This window comes from Mustela erminea, chromosome 6 (assembly GCF_009829155.1).
Source record: "Mustela erminea isolate mMusErm1 chromosome 6, mMusErm1.Pri, whole genome shotgun sequence".
In the NCBI taxonomy this organism is placed as follows: Eukaryota; Metazoa; Chordata; class Mammalia; order Carnivora; family Mustelidae; genus Mustela; species Mustela erminea.
In genome coordinates, this window is record NC_045619.1 from 32,550,101 (window position 1) to 32,576,143 (window position 26,043).

The following is a 26,043-nucleotide window of genomic DNA, read 5'->3' on the forward strand; positions in this document are numbered from 1 at the left end:
TTTGGCTATTGCTGATGGACTTTGGAAGTTTCCAGATTTTCAGCTCTGGGTCTGAGTAGGTGCAGATTTACCTCAATTTGCTTATACTTTTCCAAAAACATCTCTGCTGTGTTAGGTTTTGATCACTTGGACTAGAATTTCTGAACATCTGCTCTGTTTACAACACTGCCAGGGTGGTATGGGAGTAGAAGTGTTGACTGAAGAAGGGACAGTTGCTTATGCAGAAACTGTAACAATTTAAGGAACACCTTTTGATGCCATATGTATATGCCATGATGCAATAAAACCAGGAGTGTAGTTGTTGAATCACAGGGTAAGAATATTTTCAGCTTCAGTATATACTACCAGTTTTTCAAAGTCCTGGTGCCAATTTGCTGAACTTTAAGTGTATAAGAGTTCCACCGCTCTGTATCCTCCCCAAAATATTGAAATAATATTTTAGATATTTTACTCAATATGGTGAGCATGCATTTCTCTGATAAGAAATAATGTTGAACACTCTTTCATATGGTGTTGGCCATTTGGATATCCTCTTTTGTGAAATGCCTACAAATATTTTTGACTTTAAGCATTAGATTGACAATCATATTCTAATTAATTTTAGGAGTTTTATTTGTAAGTTTATTATAAACATTATCATCTCAGTAAAACTGACATAAATTGAACTGTACATATTTAAAGTATACAATCTTATTACTTTTGATGTATACATACATTCATGAAATAATTGAGCTAATCAGGATAATGAACTCATCTTTTATCCACAAGAGTTTCCTTATAATCCTTGGCTGTCCCTCATAACAGTTCAGCCACCCCCTTTTCTAGTCTCTAGGCAACAACTGATCTGCTTTCTGTCACCATAAATTAGTTTGCATTTTTGGAATTTTATATATGAGTGAAATCAAACAGTATGTATTCATGTTGTATAGCTTCTTTCTCTAAGTATTATTACTTCGAGATTCATCTGTATCATTGTATAATCAGTAGATCATTGCTATTGGGGAGTTGTTTAAGGGGTATAGAGTTTCAGTTTTGCAAGATGAAAACATTCTGAAGATGGAGGCAGAATAGTGTGAATATACTTAACACTGCAGAACTGTACACTCAGAAATAGCTGAGATGGTAAGCTTTATGTTATACATTTTTAACCAATAAAAAATAAAATTAAAAAACCCCTTTGCTTTTTAGCTTAAATGGCGAATTTTAATAAAATAAGAAAGACTGGGAAAGGTGAAAGACATGGCAGAATCAATTGCTCTGTTTCTGTCATGTTTGAATTTTAGAATGCCTGTTAGAGAGCCAAAAATTGAGATCAGTAAGCAGATGGAGTATCCCACTTGCAGAACAGTGGAGAGGTCAGGCTGTAGTTGTATAGTCAAAAGGTAGTCGAAAGGATAGATATTACCTAAAACCATAGATCTAGATAAGAATGTCTACATGGAACGTAAATTTGAGAAGAGAAAGGAGTCCAGGACAAATCCAATCATTATACAGATAGAAGAGAAACCAGTGAATGAACCTGGCAATGGAAGGGTCTGCAGGTTAGGGAAACATCATGAGAAGGTGGCATCATGAAAGCCAAGAGAAGGATATGTTTCAAGAAGGAGTTAGTTGACTGAGTTGATACCACTGATGGATTGGGTAAGATGGGATTTATTTTAATGGCTTGATAGACCCTCTATGAGATGTAGTTGGGAAGGAATTGGAAAGTGAGAAAGTAGAACTTTTTAAATCTTTTTCAATAAAGAAATATGGTAGTAAGAGGAAAGAAGTGGCGGTAGTGGGAAGGTTTTATCTTTAAATACAGGGAAATATTAAAGCAGAATTTTAAACTGCAGAGAATGATTCAGTAAGAGGGAGTAATCTGATGTGAATGAAAGGAATTAGCACAAAAAAGTTCCCTGAACATCTGAAAAAGTTCCTGGGTAAAGTTCAAAGGAGTTTGGTAGATAGATGGGGCAGTCTGGATGAGTTGGAAACTTCTATACGGTGATTATTATTTTCTCAGGGAAGAAAATGTAAAGCAATCCCATCCATTGTAATTAGAAAGATTGAAAATAACAAGAGAAGATATTTATCTTGTGCACCACTAATCCTAATAACTTAACAAAGTATGTATGACCTATATACTTGATACGTCATTCTTAAATTTTGAAAAATGTTTAAAAGAAAATCATAAAAAAATTCTTTTTGAAGTTCATTTGCAAATCATTTCTAAAATCATTGTGCACAGAATCATCTTAGTTAGGTTTCTTAATGTATCATAGCTGCAATTACATGATAATAATTCTTTAAATATTTTTTCCCATTTCCAATAAGCAAGTTCACTCACATAAACTTTTTTTTTTTAAGATTTTATTTATTTATTTGGAAAAGAGAGAGATAACAAGTAGGCAGAAAGGCAGGCAGAGAGAGAGGGGGAAGCAGGTTCCCCACCCAGCAGAGAGCCCAATGCGGGGCTAGATCCCAGGACCCTGAGATCAAGACCTGAGCTGAAGGCAGAGGCTTAGCCCACTGAGCCATCCAGGCTCCACTCACAAAAACTTTTTTTTTTTTTTTAATCTTAGATATATTGCTTTTGAAGCAATAGTTTTAAGAAATAGTTGAACAGCATCAGAAGGCACTACCTTAAGAATTTACTGTTGTAATTTATCAAATTACTCCTTCCTGAGCCTTATTTTTCTCATGTGTAAAATGGAGAATAGTCATGCCCTCTTCACAATTCTGAATGAAAGACTTAAATGAAATGTTAGTGGAAAGTTTTATAAAGGCAAATGTTATATTAAGCTAGTAGTTCACTGATACAAACCTTAAAGGAACAGTATATAGGGCGTCTTCCTCCACACCCTGCATCTGTAAGTAGCATAATGAGAACATTAGTCATCTGTGCTCAAAGAGTAGTATATATCTGTCTGTGGTAATCTGAAATAATCAAAATCTTTAAATGGTACTGATATCTACAAATACGAGTAAGTGATGTTCAGCCTTCACACTTTTAGCTTCCTTTGATTTAAAGATGCTACTTAATGAGACTCAGAAATACACAGAGTTTTACCCGTAGGGTATCTAAAATTTTATTGGTTCTAGGAGACATATCTTACAAATTGTTATGATTTGTCATTTTTAGGGATTGATATAATCATGATTTATATATTCCTAGACTTGTTTGTTGTACTTGTTTAATTTGTATAAAGAAAAATAAACTATCAATTATAAAAAATGCAAACCCATTCCACAACCCTTCTACACAGTTAATTCATTTTTTTTTTTTTAATGGTGGCATTGCTGATAACCAGGCTTTACACACATGGGAAGAAAGGCAAAGATTATGCTCTTATGTAGCTGTAAGATCAACATATTGCTGAAATGATTATGAGAAGTAGTATAATTTAAGAGTGCATTTTTCATTGAGGCTTACTTTTTTGATCTAGTGTTCACATTTTTCTTGGGAGTAGTAATATGCCATTCATAATCATTTAATGCTCTCATAAAAATTGAATGTTTAAAAATAAGGAAAAAGCCCAGATAGTGTGATGCCTTCATTGGTCCCATAAAAATTAAAAAGAATATAATTGAGTCTGGACGCCTTTGAAGGTTTGGGCAAAGGAACAGTGGAATATTCAACATGACTTAGAAATGCAGCACAGTTGGTCTCAGACTCTAGGGTATACTGTAAGCATTATTGATGTGGCTTCTGTGCAAAGTAGAGATGTGGAATGTTCACTTGACTTTTATCGAATAGTGAATGAAAGAGACTTAAAAATACTGGTATCTCATTCACATGTAAATAATGGGCCACATATTGACAACTTTAAAAATAAAGACATACGGATGCCAAGTAAATCTATCAGACAATGTCATCTTGGTTTATTTATTTTGTCAATTCTGAGCCGTACTTTCAAAAACCCAAAGGTCTTGACATGGCAGTAGAGCGGACACTGATATACATGGTTTCTTTAATGATATTAATCTCAGCATTGAATAGAGAAAACCAAACAGCAAGATTTGAAAGTAGAAATGTAATTGGCCTGTTCGGAAAAAGTCCACTAGGGTAATAGTGACTAGATTCAACATGCAAGTGCCATCATGATGAATGTTTACAACACTTTTTTGAGAGCCAATTATACTGGTTTGTGTGTGTGTGTGTGTGTGTGTGTGTGTGTGTGTGTGCAGGGACTGGAGACCAGCCAGATCAGTTGTATGCACAAAGCGGCTCTGGATCTGTCTTTTCAAACAAGAGCTGCAGAAAACGTTATAGCAAGGTTGACGCTTTATTCCACTCTGGTAAGAGATGCTTTCTTTTTCTTTGTTATGGTGAAAGTTTGATAAGAAATCCTTTTACACCATAATGTGGTCAGGGAGAAGAAAAGCTGTTCTATATTGCAAGTCATAAAATGTTTTCCTTTCTTTTGAACTACTCTTTTTTTCAGAATGCTTTTTGCCTGTATGTTATAGCAAAATAAAACTGAAACACTGAGTCATATTGTACGTGTTAAATTTGTATTTGAGGTAGGAGAGTCTTAAACTACTTCTACTGTTCAATGAAATGTGGTTATTTCATGTTTTATGCTGTTAATTGCCTGGTCAGGACAAAGAGGGAAAAGCCAGTATTTTTCTGATACCATGGCTGAGAGTGAATCTGTGTTTTTAAGTTTTCCCCTGACATATGATATTATTAATGTCCAGCAGCTCACCACCATAAAGCTTCAAGAACCCAACCAAATTTGGCCTTTGGGTTTATTTGCAGATATTTCTGATCACCCTAACCTTTCAATTTAAAAATTGGAATATCTGGAGATAGTACTCTGGATGAGTTTGTATATTGCTTTGTCACTTTAGTTCTAAATAATACAACTGTACACATATATACACAATACATGATTTTGTTTGTCATATACATTTCTTTGACCTGTAATGTGCCTCAGTATTTCTACAAAAATTTCTACATGTTATAAACTCTATCTGAATTCTTATCTAAAATGACAAGAAATATATACACGTACACATAACTATGTACAAATATTTGGCATGTACACAATTCATTTTAGATAATGGCAGATATACATATTATAGCAATGTAATCCCTAGAGAAGCTTATAATTTGAGGTTTGTATTTTCTTGGTAAAACATTTTTTCAGGAAACAATGATATAAATCTTGAAAAGACTTTAGAGCCAATCAGCTTCATTTAAAGCTAAGTCTGTTTTTAAGTGGACTAGACCACAGTTTCTTTTTTTAGTAGTTCAATTACATGTGTGATTTTATATATATATACACATATATATATGAACAAGTCCATTCATTTATATATATTTCATATATATCTATGAAATCTTAATCTAAATATTTTTATGGCTTTACCTCAGAGTAGTATTTCTGGCTTCAAAGGTGTAAGCAGCTAGCAATGTCAGTCTGAAATGTCACTAATAAATATTCATACTCATTTGATCATTTTAATAAGTATTTATTGACTATCTTGCTAAATGTTCAACAAAAGTAAATCTGTGATTTATAAAGGAAATGGAACATATGATACTGGTACAGATTTAATGATGATTCAACAAGCATACTTGAAAATAACTAATTTATATTACAGTTTGGACTAAAGACAAACAGGTAAAAGTATTTCACACACAGGAACAATCAGGGACAACAACAAATGAAATGAGAGTTAATTTCAGATTTAAAAATAATTCTGCCCTTTAATGTATGAGAACTATAAAGAACTGTAGCCATACCATTTTCCCCCTTTTATCTTCTTTAAATTATGTTGTTATTTAAATTATGTTGTTAAATTATGTTATACTTTTACTATTCATATTCATTTTAAGTACTTCAGCTGTGTTTATTATACTGAAAGAAATATAACGACAGCCCTGTCCCCCAAAAAAGAGATTTTAGTATTTTTTTTTTTTTTCCATCAAGATTTTGTTTGACAGTCAGAGATGGCTAGAGAAGGAACACAAGCAAGGCGAGCAAGAGAAGGTAAAGCAGGCTTCCCGCTGAGCAGGGAGCCAGATGTGGGGCTGGATTCCAGGATCCTGGGATCATGACCTGAGCTGAAGGCAGACACTTAACAACTGAGTCACCCAGGTGCCAAGAGATTTTAGTTTAAAGGAAACTGGGGCAAGAAAATAATAATAGTAATAAATAAAGACCAATTATATCACAAAAAGTCCAGAGAATAAAAGAAAGAAAGAAAGAAAGAAAAAGTCAGTCAACATTCTATGGTTTCTGCCCTCTTAAAGAGTGTGCCTGGCCATTAGGCACATGTAGCCAGCAACAGTAGCAAAATACCCCAATTCTCTGACTTTTGTATCTTTCCCAGATTTTTGAAGTAAATCTCAGATGTACAAAAATATCCTTGTAGGACATGGGGCGCCTGGGTGGCTCAGTCAGTTAAGCATCTGCCTTCAGCTTAGGTCATGATCCCAGGGTCCTGGATCGAGACCATCAGGTTTCAGAAAAGGAGTCTGCTTCTCCCTCTGCCTCTATCCCTCAGCACCACTCATGCTGTCTTTCTCTCAATTAAATAATTAAAATCTTTTTAAAAAAAAATCCTTGTAAGACAACAACCACATTTAATGGCGTATGTATCACCATTTCGGTTATTATCTTTGCTGTTATAAACTACAATTGTTATTTCATACAAACACACACACACACACACACACACACACACACACACACACACACACCCTATTTAGAAGACAGGAAAGAAAAGTAGGTATAGCCTCTCCACCCCCTGATGAGTATGGCACAGCAGGATCTCCCAGAATATTTTACTTTGAAGCCTTTACTTTTACTATTCGTACCCAAGAACACTGCTTTTTCTATTGTCTCCTATGCCAGTTCCATCTGTCTTTTATGGCTCAGAGTAGAGGCCATTTTAGATCATCCTATCTTCGCAACAAGCCTCATGCCCACTCTGGGTGAAACTAATCCATCTTGGAACATACTTACTTTTATCATTCTGAAGGAAACTTAATTTATGAACAGCAGGCAAATTCAGTGCTTTGTAATCTTGAAGATAATGGGACACCTTTGTTACATATTCTCTTTCCAGACATTGTTTGAAAAGTCAGCTTTTTAGAAAATTATATTTTTAGAAATGTATTTTTTGTTTTTTACATTTTCCCTTGCTTTCTTTGCTCTCCTGTTTTTTGTTTTTGTTTTTGTTTTTACAGCTGATAATCTTGTATTTCATTTCATTGAGGAAAAAAAAATTATCTAGCAGGTTCCCCCACATTCTTGTGCCTCTAAAGCTAAAAAGCTTTCTTTCATCTGCATCCATTTCTCTTTTCTTTCCACCTTTTATAATGAGGAAGAACCCAAACTTTCATCAGTGTTCACCCTTTCCTTTACTTCTGACTTCTCAGCTATCCACTTCACTCAGTAAAACTTTCATTCCTGATCTTCAATTCTGTTTTCTTTGTAAAACCCTTCTCTTTGGAAGTCTTCGTGTTCACCACACATACACTCTTCTGTGGCTGAGATAGCACATTCCCCTTCAGATGCCATCCTTGTTTCGACTCAAAGACTTTTTTTTCTTTACCCAGGCACCATTTTCATGACTGTATCTTCAGTTCTCTCCAATCTTTCTCTACCTTTCTGTGTCTTCCAGACTTTCTCAGGTAGCCACTTGGCTCTTGTTAATAAATTTCACTGCACACTGTTCAGTTCTCATCTTGACTTCCCACCAGTATTGAAAGGTTGACTATTAAATCCTTTTTGAAACATTTTTCACTTTACTTCTCCAGTATCACCTTCTCATAAATTTGTTTTGTTTGTATGATTTTCCTATTTTTTTTCTTTGTAGTTTATTTTATTTCTCTATCTCTTCTATTGGACCACATATTTAAGAATTCCTTATAACTCGGTCATGGGCTTAATATTCCTCTGTCCCTTATGTATATCTCTAGCTAGCTAGCTATCCTCTCTCATCTATTTATCTATCTTCTATCTATCTGTTTCACTCCCTTCCTCTCTTCTTCCATGGTCTTCATCACTACAGATGGTAACCACACTTGTGATGAGCATAGATTACATATAGAGTTATTGAGTCACTATGTTGTGCACCTGGAATTAATTGAAACATTGTGTGACAACTTCACATCAATATAAATAAATGAACATAAAAATAAATATCAGGAATCTTACACTGAAATGTACCAATAGCTAGCTGCATCTTTTTTTTTTTTTTAAGATTTTATTTATTTATTTTACAGAGAGAAATCACAAGTAGATGCAGAGGCAGGCAGAGAGAGAGAGAGAGAGGGAAGCAGGCTCCCTGCTGAGCAGAGAGCCCGATGCGGGGCTCGATCCCAGGACCCTGAGATCATGACCTGAGCCAAAGGCAGCGGCTTAACCCACTGAGCCACCCAGGCGCCCGCTAGGTGCATCTTTTGATAAAATGAGGAAACACTTGACAGGCATGTTAGATTTTGGATCAATCAATAAAAATACCTTTTGCCATAACTATTGTTTGATTAGGTTTTACCATGTTTCTACTTTACTACTGAATGGCACTGTATATTATTGAATTTCAAATTCACTATTTCTTTAAATAAGCAAGTTAATGGGAACAGAGAAAGGGAAAAGTATATGCAAGTGTAGAATAAACAGATCTTGCTACTCAGGTATTCATACCTTTTAACAAATTTAGTAATAAACAGTGAGAGTCAACATATTGCATGAGAGATAACATGCTGACAGAAATATTACAAATGCTAATATAGTTGTCTTTATTTTGAGATTTGTGGTATTTGAACAAAGATTCATAATGGACAGATTTTTTTTTCATAATGGACAGCTTTTAATCAAATTGAGAAGAAATGTCTGAGAAAGAGGTATAGATGTGAAAGTTAGAGCAGTCAGTTTCTTTGGAGTTATAATAAAAGAAGTAAAAAAAATTGCCTCCACCATTCTTGTGGAGAATATATTTGACATTAGAGTTCCTTTAAAAGAAAGTATCACTTTTATTGAGGAATATTAATGATTATATAGTGGACCATTCCAGGCAGTGCTTGAACCTTTGTATAGGATAAAAAAGATTACAGAGAAAGAAGATGAGATAATGCAGAAATAATGAGAAGTTACTGAGAGAGAGGAGAATGACTTGCAACTAATACCTAATACAACTTATTTTGAAATAGTGAGAATTTCAGCAATGGAATTAAAATGTCAAAGAATGAATGGTCAGTTGCAGGTTAGAAGAGAGGAAGAGGAATACATAAAACACAAGGCTAAATCTGTCTTTAGAAGAAAATTTTTTTTTAATTTTTTATTTTTTATAAACATATATTTTTATCCCCAGGGGTACAGGTCTGTGAATCACCAGGTTTACACACTTCACAGCACTCACCAAAGCACATACCCTCCCCAATGTCCATAACCCCATCCCCCTTCTTCCAACTCCCCTCCCCCCAGCAACCCTCAGTTTGTTTTGTGAGATTAAGAGTCACTTATGGTTTGTCTCCCTCCCAATTCCATCTTGTTTCATTGATTCTTCTTCTACCCACTTAAGCCCCCATGTTGCTCCCTGATGTGAGGAAGTGGTGATGCAACATAGAAGAAAATTTTTAAAAATTATACCATTTTAATCATAAATCCATAAAATGTTAATATCTTTAAAATGTTATCTATCTATAAAATATACTTTGATTAATAAATTAAAAATATATAAATTAAAAATCTCTATAATAGACATGTTTCATTTTACTTCTGATTGATTTTTCTAGGCATACCATTTCTATTAATTCAAATATATGGTAAGTCCAGCAGAATTACTTGCTTTATATCTATACATATAAAGTTTTTTCTTTATATATATAAAGAGTTTTATATATTTATTTTATATATATGTTATATATATATATATACACACACATATATGTGTATATAGAGAGTTTTTTTCTTACATTTCTTTCAAAGGTGGTTAACCTTATATAATAAATTCTTAACAAACAAATTTATTTATGTGTGACCCATTGGTAGATAAATTAAGAAGTTTGTTAGTTGTAATAATAGCACTTTTTTTTTAATTGGTTTTTTTTTTTTTCCATGATGAGAACTCTTTTTTCTTTAAAGATTCTATGTATTTATTTGACAGAGAGAAATCACAAGTAGATGGAGAGGCAGGCAGAGAGAGAGGGAAGCAGGCTCCCTGCTGAGCAGAGAGCCTGATGCGGGACTCGATCCCAGGACCCTGAGATCATGACCTGAGCCTAAGGCAGCAGCTTAACCCACTGAGCCACCCAGGCGCCCATAATAGCACTTTTTATAGATTCAGGTAAACACTGATGAAGAAAATATAGCATAACTGATCTCTATTCAAATGAGCTAAGCTGGATCCTGGAGGTGAAGGGAGATACTATAGTTTCTCTAGAAATACCTCAGATACCAGGAAACACGAGATGATTTCACTCGAACAGCTATAAGCTAACAAATGATTTCCAAACATGTATAAGTAAATATAGTTTTAATTTTTTAAAAGCACTAGCACCACCCCAAATATGTATATGTATGTATGTATGTATTATGTTTTGTTACATAAGATATATACTATATGTTTGTATATATTTAATAGAGAGAGAGGAAGAGAAGGGAGGGAGGAGCTTGACATAGTCATATAGCGAATAACAACTTAGGCCTAAGAAATAAAAATAGTATAAGAAGCACTTTCATTGACAGATCTCATTGCAAAATATCATCATGTTATTTAAATATATTTAGATTAGATAACCTCTTAACAAGTTGCAACTCATTGTGTTGTTCTTTTTTCGAATTTACATACACTTTTTTAATATTTTAGCTTTTTTTCACATAAACTATCACATAAGACTTCATTTATTTATCTGAAAATAATAGATATATCCGCCTTTTATACATAATGAAATACTGTGGAAATATCCGCAGACTAGGTATAGAAAAAGTTCCTCAACTGGATAAACAACATCTACCAAAAAACAAAAACAAAAACAAAAACAAAAAAACAAAACTACAGGTAACTTTCTACTTAATGGTGAGGAACTACAAACTTTCTGGTTAAGATCTAGAAAAGCAAGAGTATCCCCTCTCACAACTTCTCAACATCATATGGGAAGTTCTGATCACTACAATAATACAAGAAAAAAAGAAGGTATATGTATTGGGAAGTAAGATGCAAAATTGTCTTTGTAGAAGACATGATTGTCTTTATAGTAAATCCAAAGTAATTAGATATAAAATCCTCAGAACTAAGAAGCAATTGTAGCCAGGTTGCAGGATATAAGATTAGTATAAAAAAGCCAATCAATTTCCTATACCAGCAATGAACAAATGGACTTTGAAATTAACAACCAATCTACCAGACCTTTGATCTTGGACTCCCAGCCTCTAGATCTGTGAGAAATAAATTTTTGGTTTTTACAGGCCACTCAGTCTATGGGTTTTTGTTATAGCTTTTTGAATAAGACTGTTATTCAAACATACGAATAAGTCTTAAAACTCAATAGTTAGAAATGTAAGAGCCCAGTAAAAAATGGGCAAAAGGACTAAACACCTTATCAAGGAAGATTCACAGGTGGCAAAGAAACATATGAAAAGTAGTTGGAATAAAAAAGAAAGAGAAGTTAGTGACATTAAAAATTATAAGGTTCTGGGATAGAGTCCCACACTGGGCTCCTTGCTTAGTGGGGAGTCTTCTTCTCCCTCTACCCCTCCCCCTTTGCTCCTGCTCTCTCTCCCCCCAAAAAATAAATAAATAAAATCATTTAAAAAAATCATCAAAAAAAAAATGGTGAGTGCTGTGAAGTGTGTAAACCTGGCAATTCACAGACCTGTACCCCTGGGGATAAAAATACATTATATGTTCATAAAAAATAGATAAAAAATAAAAAATATCACAATCAGAAAACTTCATGTGAAAAAAAGAATGAATATTAATCTATTAGCTAGAATATAATTTTCAATTTTTATGTTATAATAATAATCACATAATCAGTGGAAAAACTTTGTCGACATATGTTACAAATATTTTTTTCAGTTTTCTTTACTTTTAATTCACATAAAGTATGTTTTGAAGTATAGAAAATTAAATACCTTCTCCAAAACTAGTAATATAATTTTATCAATTTAATTCAATTTTTGTTTTGCTTTGAGGTACGTTTTTTGTTATGTTTTAGACCTCATTGGAAAAGACTTTCCTAACTACAGCCACAGGGTGTCCATATCATTTGTGATTTCCCTGTAACACGTTAAGTTACTTTGAATTTATTTTGCTCAATTTTTTCAAGTGAAGACTAATTCATTTCCAAATATTTGATATTTCCTCATATTTTAAGTACATATCTTCTTCTATGAAGTATATTTCACTTTTCCAGATGTTAAGCATAGAATATAATTAGTTAAGAAACAATTCTTTAGGAAAGAGAATACTGTTAAAAGCCAGAACAATTTGTAAGATTATCCATGCATACAGGGAGTTACATATTGCTTATATGCAATTTTTAACTTTATTACAAAGTTAACCTATCGCTTTTCCTACTAACAAAACAATATTTATTCTATAAACAATTTATTTATGTTTTCCTAAGCACATATGTTTTAATATTGGTATACTTTATTTTGAATTTTTAAAAAGTAATATAAAATAATAAATTACTTAAAAAATTACTTAAAAATTAAATGTTAAAGTAAAACCCCATTATATATAGATTTTTTTTCACTCCAATTCATGGGATATATAATTTAATTCATGACCAAGCTGGATTTAGGATTTCGAAAACATATTCATAAAAAATAATAGGATATGGAATTTTAAAACCTACATCCAACTGTCTATCTATATCTCTATCTCCTTTAAGTGTAAAGCATTTTGGAACAACTTATCTTGGTTTGCTCAAACTCTCATTCATATATTTATAAGTGTTTTTTCAGGTTATTCTTGATAGGAAAATAAATAATCTGATGTACTTAGTATTCAACAGAATTTATACTATCAACTTGAAATATTATTTACTACACACATACATATATATAAATTATCAGATTGATAGGCAGATAGATGATAGATGATGGATGGATGGATAAATACATAGATAGATAGATAGATAGATAGATAATAGGTAGATAAAAATATTTTATAATAGATATATTTTTGACAAAATGTCACTGAGTTAATGCCCTGAAAAGTAGATGACTATATGAAGAGCATTACCTCCTTCCTTGCTCCTCAGATTAGATTTACTGATAAATAAAAAGAATCAGAATTCTTCAATGTCAGGATCTTGATGCCTAGTTCTTTACTGTGCCATGCTAATGGGACTTTCCAGCACTTTTTGTGAACGACCTGGCAATGGAACTGAGCCTTAACCGGCAGAGAGTCTTTTCTTTTATTTTTCTTTTCTGTTATGTGACCCAGGCTTGTTCTTTACAGGTGCATATTGAAGAACAAGGACATTAGAATCAGACAGCCTTAGTTCAAAACCAAGTTCCATCACCTACCGGTTGTAAAACTTAAACAATTAATCTAACCTCTATCCACCTGCATTTCCTCATCTCTAACTTGGAAGTAATAACATCTATTTTATAGGATTAAATGAGATAATCTAGGTAAAGAATTCAGTCTTGAATTATATATAACACATGCATTTCCTATTTCTATAACCTGCTATAAAGTGATTTGTCACAGAGATATTATGTGGTATTAGCTTTTAAATATTCTATGTGAATGAAAAGTTTCACCTTTTGTGACATTTTTGAAAACATATGATGATCAGATATTTTATTTCCACCAATATAAATGGAAGAAAATTGAATATTGTTGGACAATTAAAAATATGACTTGGGATATGAAAACTTCTGTTCCTGAATGTATAGACGGGTCTGAATATGTGCAAGTGCATGTGTGTGTGTGTGTACAAAGGGCTGGGAGAACAACAAAAATATTTCCATAATCAAAAAGAATATATGCTTAGCGAAATAAGTCAAGCAGAGAAAGACAACTATCATATGATCTCCCTGATATGAGGAAGTGGTGATACAACATGGGGGCTTAAGTGGGTAGGAGAAGAATAAATGAAACAAGATGGGATTGGGAGGGAGACAAACCATAAGTGACTCTTAATCTCACAAAACAAACTGAGGGTTGCTGGGGGGAGGGGGGTTTGGAGAAGGGGGTGGGGTTATGGACATTGGGGAGAGTATGTGCTTTGGTGAGTGCTGTAAAGTGTGTAAACCTGGCGACTCACAGACCTGTACCCCTGGGGATAAAAATATATGTTTATAAAAAATAAAAAATTTTAAAAAAGAATACTTCAGTTAGTCAAGTACAGGTTCTGTGATATTAAACACTATTTTTGAAGGGGCAAAAAATTAAAAGCAGAATATTTTAAAATGTTAAAACATTTATGACTGTATTAATGTAGCATTATAATGATACTGTTTATAGTACTACCTACCTCTCCTGTAACTGGATAGTCAAAGTCAGGACTATAATTATGAAGTATATATCCATTTACAGTCCATATCCTACCACAAAGAAATGTAGATGAGAACATGAGAGTTGTACACTAAAGGAAGAAGGTGGCCTCTCTTTACAAAGCACAACCCTCTTCTTTCCTAAAAGTTAATAGAATAAATGTATAAGAATAGTATCTTAAACCCGTGATTCCTGTCTTTCTTCAATACCTCCTGCCCCTGTTAGCTGACAGTAACAAGGCATAGACTCATTAAATATGGACAGTTCCCTGCATATCATTTATACCTCAATAAGGCTATTTTAAAAATAAGGTTGGACACTTGGTTAGAACAATGGTGGAAGAAAGTCTGCAGATGATTTTTATCCTTTATTCATGAAATTTAACTGAGATGATATAGTTATTTAGCATAGCATCTGGTACCTTATAAATTATTAATAAATTAGAATTTTATTATGATAATGTTTCCTCTTCTATTCTTCTTAATATCTACCAATAAGACAGCAGGTTTCGGAGACACTGGGTGAAGGAATGGCAACATAAGATTTTCCTTTTGTAAAAAGTGAAAACCAATACTAATGATCTAAAAACAGTGGTGAAATAAAAAATAACCAGAAAGTCATTGACTGTGAATGACTACATATTTTGAGTTTTTAGGGATAGGTGCCATAATATATTGCTTACCTAGATGAGTGTCTAATAGGTGGTGTCTATCTAATATTGAGAAAATAGTTTTAAAATAAAAGGTCCTCATAAGATATTTAAATGTTTATATGCATTTACAATAGCTTGCTTCTATTATGGAAAGAGGGAAAAGTTTTGCATTTTTATTTATCTGATTGAGATAAAATATATGAGAAGCATACCATTGAACAAACTATATAGTCATTGATATAGGTGTTTATTATTATTGTATCATTAATTTAATTAACGGTCTTTAAATTATGCAGAGACAGAAGGTCTCCCTATAATCGGAAGCTTTGTTATACAAATGCAAGTTTAATACCCATCCATTTACCTTGGAAAAACCCCAAGGTATTGGTGAAGTTATACGTGTGTGATACTTCAGTATTTTTATTAGAGAAGGTATCATTATATAATTTTGTTCGTTGTTTAATGTAAGACACTCTATACCTTGGAGCAGAAAGGTGAGCGAATGGACCTGGTGCCATCTAACCCTTGCCACTGTCAGTATTTACCTTGTCAAATGCACATGTAATATGTAAAACAACTTTAAAAATACCAAGCCTGTACATATATTTCTCATTCTTCTTAAATTATGAAAAAAGTCTGCATACCATAATGTTCAGACCAAAAGATTTGGAGACACTACTTTGCTGCCTTGGCTTAAATTCAGCTTCTATTACTAATGACTATGTATCTTTGAAAAAGTCCCTTTATTTCTCTGTGCTTCACTTATTCTCTATAAAATAGATACAATGATAGTACCTACTTTGCTGAGTTTTTATAATTAAAAGATTTACTAAACATGTTCTTGGTGCCTGACACAAGACATTAAACTCTAGATATGTGTTTAATGATGGTGATGATGATGCCTGGCCACACTCAAAGATGCTTCAGGGACTGAGAAGTTACAGCCTAGAACATTCCTCCATCTCAGTTCTGTCAAATTAGTTTGGTAAATCAATCAGAGAGGAGGTAAGCTGGAAAAAACTAGTCATTGAATATAGTAATAATAATAACACCACTATAGTCCCAAACTCTCTTTAAAAATAAAGGAAAAGTATGTGCTGAATTTTGCTCCAAGCTAAAATGAGAACACTGTGCACAACATAAGAGAAGTTCTAACCAGTTGGAGAGAGAATAGTACATTTCCACTGATTGCTACAGGAAAATGCGGGCAGAACATAAAGAGAAGATTCTTAACCATGAGAAGCACAATTGTTATTCTCCTTTTACAAATGTAGAAATAGAGGTTTTAAGGATAATCTGTGGTAGAAATGGCTCTGGAGCCCACTTTTTTAAAAACTTAATCCAGTGTTCCTGACACTTATTTCTTTCTATCATATGTTTTATTATTATATATGGCAATTAACCAAAAAGTCTAAACTGTGATGAGAGATATTTAATTGTTATATCTTACATGCTAACACAAATATTCAGATCAATTTTTCATGATTTTCTAATTTACACTATTAATTTTGATTTTTATATAACATGAGAGAAGGTAGATAGTTTTATATCCAGAAAGCATAGGTCTACTTATTTTCCCTTTGCTCTATATCTTTGATGCTCCTTTTCTAAACATCTAGCTTGCATGGCGAATGGTTCTAAGTGGACACATACTTACCATGAAGGTCCACACATTGACTTTCTCAATATTGAGGAGGGAGAGAGTGCTAATCTCAATGTGAAGACTCATGCTAGTAATTTTCAATACATTTAGGGATGGATATTTTAATACATAAAGATTTGCACTTCCCTGGTTTCTACTGTTAATCCTTTCTCCTATGAGGCTTTTTCAGAATCATTAAACTTCTATTTATATTACAATGTAATTCAGTTAGAGCATGTCCCCCACTCTACATACATGTACACACATGTGCACACATGTACTCAGTAGGGGAATATATCATATAATTGATTGTCAAATTCTTAGTTATTCCATTACAGAAAATTCCATTCATCTTGATAGAACTGAAAACAAAAATACGGTTTGCATACATCTTCTGTAATTTCCCAAAGACTTTTTTTTTATTTAAGTAAAATATTTACAGGGTGATATAATATTAAAACTCTGTCTTAAATATTTTTATTTCAAGTTAAATTCCAGTAAGTAGTAAATAATAATGCTTTAAAGCTTTTAAAGCATTTCATATTTAATATTATTTTATTTACTTTACCCTAACCATAATACAGTAAAACATAACAATTTCAAACTAATAGAAAATATTTTTAATATCTTGAAACATTTATTAAGTAATGTAGTAAAGTTAGGAATAATTTATATCCAAACAAACTTAGTATAGGCAATGAGTTACAAAGGAAATCTCATAAAACAGAGCTGATCTTCTAATTCTTCCTGCATCTTTCTTGTAGCTATGCTCAGAGACCATTTTATTCTGATGTTTTGCAGATTACTTTCTGCCCATTGTCCATTTTTCTCCCTGCATTGTACAACAAAATAAATAGGTGATAGCTCTCAGCACTTGACACTGGTGGGAAAGATTAGCAGGAATGTTGACTTTGACAAATCAGATATATTAAGTCTTTGCTGGAGGGACCCACTGCAGAAAAGCTGGTTTGTCATTATAACCAAGATACTGTTTGCTTTTTTCCAAAAACAAACACTTTTCATTGTAGTGTATTAAAATCGAACCTAATTGCCCACACACCTGAATTTTAAATTATTTTGCAGTATCCTTTTTGGTTTTGTAACATTAGGCAAAACATTAGATCGTATCATTTTATAAAGAGAAAATACAGATTTTTGTGTTTTGGTTTGTTGTTGTTGTTGTTATTGTTGTGTGTGTGTATTTTGTTTTAAATGAGAATTACTATGGGCATAAAAATTGATTTTATTTATTTATTTTTTTTTTAAAAGATTTTTATTCATTTGACAGAGAGAAATCACAAGTAGGCAGAGAGAGAGAAGCAGGCTCCCCACTGAGCAAAGAGCCCGATGCGGGGATTGATCCTAGGACACTGAGATCATGACCTGAGCCAAAGACAGCAGCTTAATCCACTGAGCCACCCAGGCGCCCCCATAAAAATTGATTTTAAAATACTACCTCTTTGACACGTAAGTTCCTTGATGGCCAGAAGATTTAAACTTCACTGTGGCCTTATGACCAGAGCTATTGGTATGTTTTTGTTTTCATATGCTATACCAATTTTTTAAGATTGTTGAGAGTTGAAAAATACTTTTCCAAATGTTTACTGATGTTCTTTTAACTGATCTGTAAGTTTTGAAGAGAAATTGATTTCTCTTCAATTCTATTTTTAATGGTTAAGGCAGCTACCTAGGGCTTCTCAGAATTCCAAAGGTGTGAGCATTAATATTTATCTGCTGATAATATTTTGTACTTCAACTTACCATTTTTAAGAGTGGGAGAAAAGAGAGATAGAGTTGATGGAAAGGCATGTTTGAGTAGAAGAGTGTTTGAGTGGTAAAATGTTTGATTATAAAATCTGTCTTCACTTATCATGCTGTTGTTTGTGGGTCTTTGACTTCTGTCATTCTGTCATTTTGTGCCATACTAGCTCTTTTTTGAAAGAACCCTGATTCTAAGCCTTAATTCCAGAAAAATCATATTTTTTACTAAATCATTAGTAAATGACATGGTTTCTAATTATGCACTAAATTATTAATAGTGACTCTTGTGACTGACTTACAGATGAAGATTTGTGACTTCTACTCATGATTCATATTTATATGTTTTATAGTTTCTTGACTCCATGCCAGATATACTTACAAGTATTATATGGGATTTATATTTTTCTCTTTACATTTTGGATTTGGTCTTAAACCCAAAGGATTTGAATAAGTATAAGTTTTCTTGGTGAATTGTGAAATTTGAATTTGGGGAATAGTTTTTTGGATGGCTATTCAGGATGAATTACTACATACAGTAGATAGGTTTTGAGAACCAAATAAATGAGCCTCAACTGAAGTCCACACTTAAAGATTAAATGATAGGTATGGTAAATGTAGTAGGGCCCAATTTCTGGAAATCTAAATATTGAAGTCACTGTACCAGTGAGGATTAGAGTAGTTGTCTTAAACATAGACATATCTTAATTTTTTTTTTTTTAGTATAATTGGTCATCTGGTCATTAATACTAATACATAAAAGTGCTTTTATTTTATTTCGGCCATGTAATAAAGACTCTCAAAGAAGGGTAAAGAAGATCTAAATTTAAGATATGTTCTATCCAACGGAGCTCTTCAGATTCTAACCCAAATTACATTTTGTTTTGTTCTCTCACCATAAAAGTAATCTTGAAATGTGTTCCTATTTGATGGGACATTCAGAACTTCAACCTAACTCAGAGTTGACAGTTATTCAAATTCTACCAGAAATAAAGTATCAAGTAAATATCTATACATGGGCTTTTTTAGAGCCAAATTTTTCATGTGGTAGGCCATATGGGATTACATCATATTCCTAAACTAGAGTGATTTAAAATGCAAGTTGTTGTACACCACCCTAGAGCACAATGTGTTTTGAGAATATTGTCCATTTTTACATGATTTATTTCTGTGGAGAGAGACTGGTAATTTTTAGTATTTACCTATAAAGTGTCTTTATATTGTAAGCTGCTAAAACGTAGCTCAGCCCATTTTGTAGTACTATAACTTTTGTTCAGATTTAGAGAATTTGTGAATAAGGTTGCTACCTATTAATTAAATAGTAAACCCTTGTAAAAATACATTTTCATCAGAATTTACATGAATAAATACAGAGGCTCAGAGCCAGACATAAAATAGTTAACTTTAAAAAAGGCCAGGAAAAGGAACTTTATTGGCAATTCCTTCACTATAGGGAACATGGAACATTGTCTTATTTATCCCTTTTCTCCTCATATTTGCATCTCTACCCAACCCATGCATAGAAATAGTCTCCATTCTGGTTTTCCATGTCCTACTGTAACTCAATAAAGTAAAAATTCCCTTCCTTCTCCCAGTATCACCATAAACACCCTGCACACTATCACAACCACACTGATTCCTTGAGCTTTAAGGGGTTGTGCTCCTTTTATTACCCAAGTACCACAAGATAACTTTGTGAGGTGAAATGGCTTTGCCAGTTTGTCTCCCTTTAAGTACCAAAACATTACTATATTTTTTCGTGTGTATTTTGGCTTTACTCCTTTTTCTAAGACTGAAATGTCACCCTTTTCTTTTTTGAGACTCCTTTCAGAATTCTAAATGAGCATCTTTATTCCTTGATCTAGGAAGCTGAAGCTTCCTAGGAGCTGAATAAGTGGTAATATGAATTTGTATTTATATATTTTATAGTTATTTATATAATGTATTGGTATATTTTGCATATCTAGAAGAAAATCAGGTATCTTTTGTTTCCTTTTAATGTTATAGCATTCAAGATCTTGGGGTTTAGGATTTGGAAGTTTAGGACATAAAAGTTACTTGGGCAACAAGTAACTGCCTTAGCAGGAATTTTTAACAGACCTGTGAAGTTTTAAGAAATCCTCTTAACTTGGGTATAATAAACCTTACATTTATTCCCCTATATTTAGGAAAGAATCATGTAATAGCTCATGAGGCTATGAGATATGGAAAGAAAAATGATGTTATTTTGTTGCCCAAGTAACTTTTATGAAAACATTTGATTGAAACATACTATAGTAGGTGAAATATTTTGAAAATGTTTTGTTTCATTATGCTCTAATATAAATCTTTTTTGCAATAACCATAATCATTCCCAAAACTAGAGAAAGTTCTGAAAATTGTTCTGGGTAGAAAAAAAAAGATTAGGATTTTTCTGGGAAGTTATTTCAGAGAATATTTTACCTCAACCTTCTACTAACATTATTTTACAGAGTCATAAATGGTTTCTTGGCAAAATCCAATGAACTTCTTCAATTTTATTCCTTTCTCCAGTTGTATTTACAATCCTTCTAATATTATTTTCTACTATATCTTACCTGAAGCTTTACTTTAAAAAAAAAAAAACTTTGTTACTTCTTACTAGCTCTTTTGATTATCAGTTGCTGATGAGCTCAATTTTATTCAGTATTCTTTAAAAACTAATTCATAATTAACTCTCTTTTTTTTCAACAAGAATAGATTGCCTGTTTTGTGTGAAATATTCAGACAATCCATCAGCCAATCTGGCACAACCCCGACATAATTGTATATATGTTACTCACAAATCACATGCTCCAACTATTCACTCTTCCTCCAATTATTTTATAGAAGGGTTTGAAATGAGAAGATTAATATCGGAATGTTTTATCAATAGTCTTTTGAAATGGCTTGCACTATTAAAAAAGAAGAAGGGATGCCTGGGTGGCTCAGTCGTTAAGCGTCTGCCTTCGGCTCAGGTCATGATCCCAGGGTCCTGGGATGGAGCCCCGCATCAAGCTCCCTGCTCAGCGGGAGGCCTACTTCTCCCTCTCCCACTCCCCCTGCTTGTGTTCCTTCTCTCACTGTCTCTCTCTCTCTCTCTGTCAAATTAATAAATAAAACCTTTAAAAAAGAAGAAGAAAATAAAATTCAATGAATGGAATCTTCTTTAGTTAAATAATTATGAAATTTACTCAAGTATAGTAATTAGCCATAAAGGTTCTGGGATGTGACTGGGCTCCAGCTCTGTCTTCAATCATTTCTCAGTTGTGTGATCTTGGACAAGGCACTCATGCTCATTAAGCATCAGTTGTCTCATCTGTACAGTCAGCATAATTGCAGCTACTTCATTGTTCTCTTTCTTTTTGTTCTTGAGAAACAAATGGGGTAGTCTCTGTAGTCTGTGACAGAAAGCATTCCTGAAAGCCTAGCTATCATTTTTATCATAACTTCCACCATTGTATTGCTACAGAAAAAAATCTTCTTTCCTCCCTACACCATACATCATCTAAAGTGTCAATAGAATTCTCAATCATAAATACTGCCTATAAATATTTCCCATTCAAATAATTTAAATATGCAAATAAATATGTTTCACAATCAAGTATTTGTTAGTTAAAAAATGTGAACAGACATCCACATTCACAGTTAGGGCGAATGCTTAATTACAGCATATTTTTGTTTATTTTAATTTATATAAATTACAACCTAATTAAATTAGTGTTATTACAAGCAGGTAAACAGAATCATTAGTTATATATGCTTTGTGTGGGATAAAAAATGCAAATAAATTATTCCCATCAATAGATCTTACAACATTTAAATATATAATGTATTTACATCTATGTTTTAGTTTATTTTAACAAAGTGTATTTTAGACTAGGGGTGCCTGGGTGACTCAGTGGGTTAAACCTCTGCCTTCAGCTCAGGTCATGATCCCAGGGTCCTGGGATCAAGCCCCGCATAGGCTCTCTGCTCAGCAGGGAGCCTGCTTCCTCCTCTCTCTCTGCCTGCCTCTCTGCCTACTTGTGATCTCTGTCAAATAAATAAATAAATAAATCTTTAGAGGGAAAAAAAATAATTTTAGCCTAAAGGGCATGAAAAAATCAGGTTCTTTCAACATTGAGAAACACTATGGTCATTGAATAGTTTAATAGAAAATGCTAAAAGACATGTGTGTGTGGGGGGGGAGGGTGTTTCTAAGATTGAGCTGTTTAAAGGATTTTCCAATTTAATTATTCATATTGTTGTCATATACATCATAACTTAATCACTTATGAAAAACAAAATGAAAAGCATTTTATGGATGTGTAACTAATTAGTTTTCTCCACATTCTAAAAACTGATTAATCTGTACAGATCACTGATGATCACTCCCATTGAATATATTAGTTACCTAAGAAAACAAACTATATATAGTTTGCTGAATATATATATGCTACAACAAAATACTACAAATTAGGTAGCTTAAAATAATGGGAAATTATTGTCTTACAGTTCTGAGGGTTAGAAAGTCTGAAATAAAGATGTTGGCAAGGACCATGCTTTCTCTGAGTTGTAGAAGGGAATATTTTTTCTTACCTCCTCTGGTCTCTGGTATTTACTTAGCAATTCTTGGCAGTCCTTTGGCTTATAGATCTATTGGTCCAATTTTTGCCTCTGTTGTCACATAGCCATCTTTTCCACTGTGTCTCCATCTTCACATGGTCTTTCCAATGTGAGTGTCTGCATCTTTGTCCAAATTTCTCCTTCCTGTAATGATACTAGTCATATTGAATTAGAGTCCAACCCAACAGTCATAGCTTAATGTGAGTCTGTCTGCAAAAACCCTACTTCCATATAAGGTCATGTTCACATGTACTGGAGTTTAGGATTTCAGTGTATCTTTCTGGGTGACACAATTCAACCCATAATACTGAATATGTTTTTGTTGTTGTTGTTGTTGTTCCTGTCCTTACTCAGTCTTTCATAGTCTCCTCCTGGTTGCACTTTCTTGTCTCTTCAATAAGCACCATATTTATAATACTCATACACTTTTTCTTGTTATTCTACAAGCTCCAATCTAAAAACCTTCCTACCCACAGACTTGGAAAAAAAATGCTTCTATTCTTCTGCACATATGTGACTGCATAGTTCTGAAGGCAATTTTGAAATTGATAAGACTGTGGCCAAATAGAGTGTCAGTCCTCCACGGGATAATCAGTGCCACTTGTCAGTATTTCATAATGTCTTAGCTAGTCTCTCTCCTGCTCTCTATGACAATTAAAAAAAAAAAAAAAAAACCTTCAGCCTTTTAAGTTCACTACCATCTCAACATACACCTCATTCATAATTAAATTAATTGCTGATTCACAAAGAAAAATTGACTCTTGGAAGGAGAAGTGTTTACCTCACAAGTAATTAATCTTGAAAAGATGTACCACATTTCCTTCCATCTCAGCAGAAGAGATGTTCCTTCTCCTGAATAAGATACACCTACACTGGTGTTGCAACCTGTCTACCGTTGGTTAGAAATCTTGATTTAGTTAATATTTCCCCTCAGTCCATTTTCAGTATCTGCCTCTATTGGATTTTTTGCCCTTAGCAAACAAATTTGTAAATATATGCTCAATATAAAACAAACAAACAAACAAAAAACCAAACAAACCAAAAAAGTAAAATGCTCTTCCTAGAAGCCCGTTTCCCCTCCCTAAAAATGGCACTGTGTCTCATCCCCTTTGTAGGCCTCCTCTTCTTTTTGAAGAGTGATCCTTACCTGCCTGTGTTTCCTCAAATCCTACATATACAATTGTGGCTTCACCTTCATACTCCACTGAAACAACGATGACAAAGCGCACTAATGATTATTACTTGCTACATTTCAGTACACGTTCGAATAGGATTTTGGTCATTTGTCATACCTCCATTCTTCTCCTTGATTTCCTTTTGTTTTTCTTTCCAAGAATCCTATGAAGTTCTTCTGAATTCTGTTTAAATATTAGAGTATGTTGAACTTACAATCCTTCTCCCTCTTCTTTTTTTGTTTTTTTTTTTTTTTTAAGATTTGTTTATTTGACAGATATCACAAGTAGGCAGAACAGCAGGCAGAGAGCCCAATGTGGGGCTCAATCCCAGGATCCTGAGACCATGACCTGAGCTGAAGGCAGAGGCTTAACCCACTGAGCCACCCAGACGGCTCCCTCTCCCTCTTCTTCCATCATTCAATATATTTTGCTTAAGTAATCATATCCACTCAGAATTTTCTTGAGCCCCAAACTGCCCTTTTAACATCCTATTCTTTGTTTTAGTCCTTATACCACATTATTTATACTTCCAGCTATCTCTTAAATCCATCTTCTTTTCTCTATCCTCAAAATACAATCCAGTTTTTCTTTTCCTTTTATTACTTCTTAACTATTATGAAAGGTCCCATGTCCCAAACTTTTGATCTCAATAAATCCTATCCACACCCTAGCCAGAATGATTTTCCTAACACTCACATGTTAAGGTACTATTCCCTGGTCTTAAAAATCTTCAAGGGTTCATGGTCTCCATTGTTTATTGGGGAAAAAAATCTAAACTTTGATTGCCATCAAGGTCCTTAAAATTATGGACATAGTCTCTGCCTCCAAACTCATGTTTCATTACTTCTTCAGTTATAATAGCACATTGCTTTGTGTTCACATGCTCTCTACCTGGTCCTCATCTCTCTCCATTCTTACCTCCTACCTTCACAGGCACCGTGCTGCAGTCACCTCTGTATGTGTAGTTATTAGTACAATGTCTAGTATACCATGGATGTTAATTAATGTGGAATGAATGATATTGAGGAAAGAGAGTCTGACATCCATGTCATTCAGAAAGCTATTCCGGGGCGCCTGGGGGGCTCGGTCAGTTAAACATCTGCCTTCGGCTCGGGTCATGATCCCAAGGTCCTGGGATCAAGCCCCAAATTGGGCTCCCTGCTCAGCGGGGAGCCTGCTTCTCCCTCTCCAGCTCTCCCCTTGCTTGTGTTCCTTCTCTTGCTCTCTCTCTCTGCCATAAATAAATAAAATCTTAAAAAAAAAAAAAAGGAAAGCTATTCCAATTTTGTCCCAATTAAAGCACCTAAAATTGACTGAGCTCTCTTCTGTATCTCTGGTTTGCTGATGCAGTGATCTAATTCTCTTTTGCTAATTACGAAGAATAAGTTGCTGCGGCCCAGATGTCACTTTGCCTCTCTTCTTGCCTTTCTCTTCCTGCAATTTCCCCGTAGATTACCAGTCCATTGTGCTGCTGGGACTGGGGTGGAAAGTAAAGAGAGATTTGTCTAGCGCCGCCAACTGAAACTCAAGATGCGCCTTGCATCGATCATTGTTATAAATTCTAATGTGATGCAGTCCAAATAGGGCTCAGTCCCATTATGGGTTAAATTTACTTTTCAGGGAGAAGGGACATTTGGCCTATAAAATGAACAATCATTTATAACACGTATAGCCGCTTCAAGTATCTACTACTTCTACTGATGAAATTAGGGAAGTGTCAGTTTGGGAAAAGTGGCTTGAATTAATAAGTA

General features: G+C 33.6%; 1 protein-coding gene across 7 annotated transcripts in view; it reads left to right on the forward strand.

Annotated features, from left to right (window-relative positions):
- MGAT4C (MGAT4 family member C) overlaps positions 1–26,043 on the forward strand; it is a 729,258-nt gene that overhangs the window by 322,969 nt on the left and 380,246 nt on the right. The window lies entirely within an intron of this gene.